Source organism: Monodon monoceros, unplaced genomic scaffold (genome assembly GCF_005190385.1).
Source record: "Monodon monoceros isolate NGI ecotype Baffin Bay Population unplaced genomic scaffold, NGI_Narwhal_1 Super_Scaffold_4, whole genome shotgun sequence".
NCBI classification, from domain to species: domain Eukaryota; kingdom Metazoa; phylum Chordata; class Mammalia; order Artiodactyla; family Monodontidae; genus Monodon; species Monodon monoceros.
This window is the reverse complement of record NW_021703781.1, coordinates 79246848-79253059: the sequence shown is the minus strand read 5'-3', so window position 1 is coordinate 79253059 and position 6212 is coordinate 79246848. Positions and strand designations below refer to the sequence as shown.

Genomic DNA, 6212 nt, shown 5'->3' with positions numbered 1-6212 from the left:
GGGGGGGGGGGGGGGGGGGGGGGGGGGGGGGGGGGGGGGGGGGTACATGAAGCGCCAGCTGGGGCTGCAGCCACGCCTCCGGAGGAGCGCGCGCATCACAGGTCACCTCGTCCCGGCCCAGCCTGCTGTCCGGTCCTCTGGGCCCAACGCGGCCCTACGGAGTCTGGCCAGCTCGCACCCCCGCCGGCGCCGCCGGGTCCCAGCAAAGGGGGAAGGGAGGCGGCCTGAGGCCTCGGAGCTCTGGCACCGCCGGGGTCTCGGCGGCAGCTGACCCTGTGCGGCCTCCCGGGCCCGGGTCCCGTTCCCATGGGCCCAGGCGCCCCCCGACCCCCTGCGGGCACCTGAGGTGTGAGCGGCGCCCCCGGCGGGGCGGTCGGGGGGAGGAAGAGAGCCCCCGGGGGTGTGAGGCCCCACGGGAACCGGCCTCCAGGGCAGCGTGTGCGGACACCGGGCCGCGGCCGCCCCAGGAGGCGCACACGCCCCCGAACCTGCGGCTGAAAGCCCCAGCGCAGCTCCCCGCGCGCCAAGCCGCCGGGCCTGGGTCCGCTGGTTGAATCCCGAGGGTGCGCCCCAGCGCTTTTACGCTTAGACGCCCCTCGGGGTTCCAGACAGCATGCGGAGAGCGGCCGAGTCCACGGCGCGGGGAACCCGGAGTCCCGTGGGCGCCTCGTGCCCCCCGCACAGAGCCCGGCCCCGCGGCGCAGGGTCCGCATCCGCCGCCGCAGGGCCCGGCCAGCAGGCTGACACCCGAGCCCCTGCCTCCCCCAATCTCAGAGCGTCCCCGTGTCACCCTTGGCATCCTGAACTTCAGTGAGGACCGAGAATGATCTACCGTGAAGAAAAAACGATGAAACATGCCACGTTTCCCCTCACTTTTAACTCCCCCTGTTAGAACTGCCTTTGTGACCATCACTGACCGAAATACCTGTCTGGGGATCAGATGGGGCGGGTGCCGAGCCCACCCTGCCCACAGCACCGCCTCACAGCCTGCAAGCGTTCCCGCACTTGAGGCACCGACTCAGTCCGGAGCTGCTCGCTGACAGCTGGCCGTGGCGCGGGAGACAGCGGCAGGCTGGTGCTCACAATGCAGCGTCAGTTCTTGGAACTGCCGTGTCTTGGGAAGCATCAGCTTCCGTAGTCACGGCAGAAAACAACCTCATCCTTTATCCACCTCTACAGCTGGGCACAGTTTAGCTTTCTTAGAGAATCAGTAACGTGGGAGAACAGGTGGGAAGATCTGAGAGAAACGCCTTCTTCCATTTGGCAGGGCAGCCAAAGCCAAGAGACGCCCGCTGCGGAGCAGGACAGGACGGGCCCCTGGCCGCGGTCGCCGCAGAGCTGAAGGAGAGCACACTTCCGGGATGCGCAGGGTCGCTGGCGAAGTGAAAAGCTCTCACACTTCTCTCTCTGACAGCAAGATGTGATTCAAAATCCTCCGCACCCCAGAAGAGCCCTGGAGTATCAAAGTAGCACAGGCTTGTCTGCAATCAAGCCACGAGAAAGAAGTCCCAGTTAATAAAGATTTCCACCTGTGGACGCATGGAACGTCTACGTTAAAAACGTGTGCTTTCTGTGTCGGTGACATAATTAGCTTACCAGGGGGACTCACCATAATGCTGTCTCCAGGTTCAACACCCCACTCCCTGTTTGCACTGATTCAAACAGCACAGTGAATACAGTTAGATCCAGATTCCACAGCAGGCTCCACCGAAATCCTCAGAGAGGGCTCCGACAAATGGCCAGGAAGGCACCCCCACACCTGGAATGGGAATCAACCGTGGCTTTCGGGGAGACCTACAGAAACGTCCCCGCCCGAAGCAAGGGGGCTGCCAGGATCCACTGGCCCAGATGCAACCCGTTCCTCCCCTCGCAGCTTCATCAGTATTTCCCTGGGTGTATTCTGCAAATTCAGCAAGGTGCTCAAGGCCAAGAAGCGCTGAGATTGAAGAGTAGGGACACCTGTGGGTGAAGAGCTTGGGTACCTGAGCACCCGACAATGATCAGGGGTCGGTGGGATGCAGGGCACTTTTAAACGGTTAGAAGAAGTCCGAAGAAAAACACTTCATGACGTGTGTTACGAAATGTGATACGAATTTCGTACATGCGATACGAAATTCAAATTTCAGAGTCTATAAATACAGTTTCACTAAAATGTAGCCAGGCTCATTCTGTATTGTCGACGGCAGTTCTCGTGAGTACAGCTGACCCTTGAAAAACACAGGTTTGAACCATCAGAGTCCACTTATACACGGATTATTTTCCAACAGTAAATGCTATAGGACTACACAACCCTCGGTTGGTTGAATCCGCAGACGCAGAACCACAAATACGGAGGGCTGACCGTAAGTTATACCCAGATTTTCAACTGGGTGCAGGGGGAACGGGGCTTGGTGCCCCTAACCCCGATGTTGTTCAAGGGTCAGCTGTAGTTGTGACGAGACCACACAGCCTGCAAAGCCAGAACTATTTACCATCCAGTCCGTTTTAGGAAAAGTTTGCCACCTCCTGACCTCAGCGCACGTAAGTGATTATCAGCCTGTCCCAGGTTTGGTGGTGCTGGATCCTTCTCTCCCACCTGCTAACGAACAAATCACAAGACCACGCTGATTCCCACACGCTCACCCGCTTGTCTTTGACACCGCAACCTCAAGCAAGATGTGGTTACCAAAGTCTTCTGGAATTTCTTACGTACTGGCTTAGAAAGACCAGCCACTAGTCTGCAGGAGTGCTAAGCCTGGCCACCACTAAGGACCACAGGATTAGGTCCCCTTATCCCTAATAAAGAGTCAGCTGCACTCTGTTTCTGCGGTAAACGATTCTCGGGTGAGAAGCACGGTGTGATTGATGACTTATATCCCAAAATGGAAGAGCCTTGTGTTCCAGATACGCCCGGCGGCTGGGAACGAGCCAGCCTTGACGGCACAAGGCTCCTGGAGGGACAGACGCCATCCTCACCGCAAGGCCAAGCAGCCACTGACATGTGCGCCGCTTCTGAACCATTAACCCAAGGCAAGAAATTTTATGTTCTAAATTAGCTACATTATGCCCAAAACCTCTCAGTGGCTTGATAACTTGAACATATAATTCTATACCTTTTACTCTTCAAACAATAATTCAGTCTAATCCTGTGGCTGAAGCCAAGATTTCCAGACCAAAAGTGCACTTTCCATTTGATTAAATACTAATAAATGCAAGAATAAAATACCAGTCTTTTATCTTACAGTAAATTCTTCAAAAACCCATATACTCTAAGAATTAATTATCTCTCTGGAGAAGGGGACAGGTTCTTCCCCTCAAAGACAGTTTAGTAGTCTCAAAATCTTAATTACAACATTTAAAACATAACTTATAGCAGTCCAGGGCTTACAGAAAGATGACATCATAGTGACCTGTCAGTCAGCACGGCCTCAGGTGGAGCATCGGACAGTCAGTAACAGGAGAAAAAGAATCGGGCAGGATCTCCCTGCCGAACAGACCACGCGCCAAGCTATGATCCTCAACAAAGCACGCAAGCTGATATGATACACGCTTGGCCTTTTTTCCATGTGTGTTTGGTACTTTAAAATTTAGAAGATATCTTTACATATTTCATCCGTTAAGAAGTAAACAGAGTGGAACGCTTTCAAAAGGAAGATGGTAGATTTCCCAGAGCAGGGGGTTTTCTTTGTTTTCTAGTGTTATAAACAGAGTATGGAGCCAGGGCACTGACACCAGTGTCTCTGGTGCGTGAGCCACGCCCAGGGGTGGCGCCCAGGGGCTGCCCCGGGTCACACCGTGTGGCCGCGGTGGTCTCCAGCCTGATGACTTGGCACAGGAAACCTGCTGCAGCCACAAGGGTGGAGTGGGCCCTCCCTCCAATGGGGTGCTCGGGGCTGAAGCCATAAGGCAGGCGGGAAAGGCGGGCATGTGCCAGAATCACGCTCCATCTGCTACAGCATCCTCCTAACAGGGTCCCATCCTCACTGCAGGTGACAGAAACAATGCATCCTATTAGGAAGCTGGAGAAAACCTTTGTGGGAAACCTGAAGGGAGATCCCACTCGGCATCAGTCCCCGGCTGCGGCGCTTAAGTTAGATTGGGGAACACGCCTTCCCCAGGGGACCGGGGACAGAGCTGGGCCTGCAGAGAGCAAAGCAGAGCCGGCAACCACTCCGGCCCCGTCTCCTCCTCTGTGATGGGGACACCGTGCGGACTGACGAGACAGTCGGGGCTACCCGAGGGTCAGGCAGCGCTACTCACGGCCCCTTGGGAAGTCAACCCCAGGCTGCCAGCCTGCGGGGCGGCCAGAGCACCTCCGTCCGTGTGCGCGTGCCGGCGCCTGCCGTCCCTGTCTCTCTCGTGTGAACTGAAGAGCAACGTGGTGGCCAGGCACTTAGCAGCCAAAAGATACAATGAGGTGGAGAAAGGTGTGGGAGCAGCCGGGGGTCATCACAAGGCAAGGCAGCAGTGTCACTGGGTAGCTGGTGGCCGCTGGACAGACAGCTGGGCAAGGTCACGACAAGAGCCTGAGAACCCTTTCTGAGGCTGGGCGTCTGGCTTTGCAGGGTCCCATGTACCTAACAACGCCCGCCCGCAGCAGAGAAATAACGGAAGGAGCCCCCACACACCTACCAAAGCAGCGCCGAGGACACCCAAAGACATGCTCAAGAGGCCTCTGTGGCCCAGGAGCCAGGAGAGGCAGAGACAGGGAAGCGTCCCGGGGCGGCACTGCCCGTTAAGGCAAAGCAGGCACAGGGGTGGCGCGGGAGCGAGCCTCTCCCCTCGTGAACCTTAAGTGGGAGGAGGTGTGGGGGTCATACCAAAAGGCGACCAGTGAACGAGCACCAGCTGCAGTCCTGCTGCTAACCCCACTCGGGGTTCAACTGTCAAAGGTTCCAACCCCCATATGCTCCAATAGTTGCTGTCTACACTTGATGCTTTGTAAATACTCAAAGGTCCCCACTGTCGCGGATGGCCTACTTCCGTCTTTGCTAGGAGTGTATATCATTTTAGTGACCCATCAAAATAAGAGTGAATATCTGGTTGAGTTTCCAAAAGGGACGAAAGTGAGTAAGTGCCAAGGAAGTCACTGCTTCACCCTCATTACAATCCAGGAGCATGGCCGGGGCCATCAGGAATAGATTCTGTCCCTGACGACCATCACTCATGAATGAAAAGGAAAGGAAAGGAAAGAAGAAAGACCCATCAAGGAACACCTGCTTTGCTCTGTTCACTTCCGATGGGATTTCTCGGTAGTGGGGCATTCAAGCTTCTATTTGGAAGACAAACGTATCTGTTGAGGGCCCCTCCAGTCAGCACAGGTGACTCTACTTCACAGAGAAAGGTCCTGCAGGATACACCCGCTTTCACCCACTCTTACACTGAATTTTTTTACCCTTGGATGTCGAACTGCTCACACAATGGTTCAAGATGTCAAGGTCTCGAACCTTTGGCTTAAATGCTGGCCAGGCTGGAGGGTACACATCGCCGAGCCAGATCCAGAACCTGCACACACACAGTCCTGCTCTCTCACCCACAAATGAAGCCCTATCTGGGGAGCTGTACTTGTTACTAAAGCACCAACTTCCCTTTTAACCAGCCAGCTTAAGGACTCGCGTTCACACAGAGCTGTACAGTAACGAGAGTGCGCTCCCGCCCGCACCGCAGGCCGTCTGCACGGCTCGTCCAAAGAAGCACATGCGGTCCTCTTGGAGGTGCCCCTCAGCCTCAGCTCTGGGGCCGACGACAGCAGTGCGGGGTCACCAACAGGCACTCAAGCTCCCATCCTTCCCCTCTGCAACGCACATCTCACCCGCGCGGAGCCATCTCCTGGCTGTATTGTGAGCTGTCAGCACCCACGGGGGACCTCGGGGCCCCCGTGACCCTCCATCCCGGGCTCCACGTGGGCTTTGCGTTCACCCCGCACACGTGTCTTCCCAGAAAGGGTGACAGGCCACAGCACAGCCAAGTCTCTGAACCCCCTTTATCCCTCTGGTCCTGAGTTATCCCCCCTCCCCATCTCCCAGCAAAGATCCAACCCCGTCTGTCCCTGGGCCGGGCAGTGTCAGTGAGCTGGGGACAGGTTAGGGTCAGGTGGCACCCCAGTAACTGACCCGGCTCAGGAAATTCTGGGCCGCACAGGACAGGGGCAGGACGAGGCTGTCTCTGGCTACTGGGCTCTGCTCACGGTAGGCAAAAGAGGATGAAGGTGTGGGATCAAACTAGGTTCAAAT

The 6212-nt window shown here is 56.5% G+C and overlaps 1 protein-coding gene across 9 annotated transcripts in view; it reads right to left on the bottom strand.

The window, feature by feature from the left end:
- The window catches only part of MGMT (O-6-methylguanine-DNA methyltransferase), a 285335-nt gene that overhangs the window by 236614 nt on the left and 42509 nt on the right, over positions 1–6212 (bottom strand). The window contains exon 1 of one of the 9 annotated variants that reach the window (XM_029245275.1): positions 926–1309. The exons of the other annotated variants lie outside the window; for them this stretch is intronic. The gene's annotated coding sequence lies outside the window, so the exon portion shown is untranslated. Of the gene's footprint in view, positions 1–925; positions 1310–6212 lie in introns of those variants that run through there. 9 annotated transcript variants of the gene reach the window in all.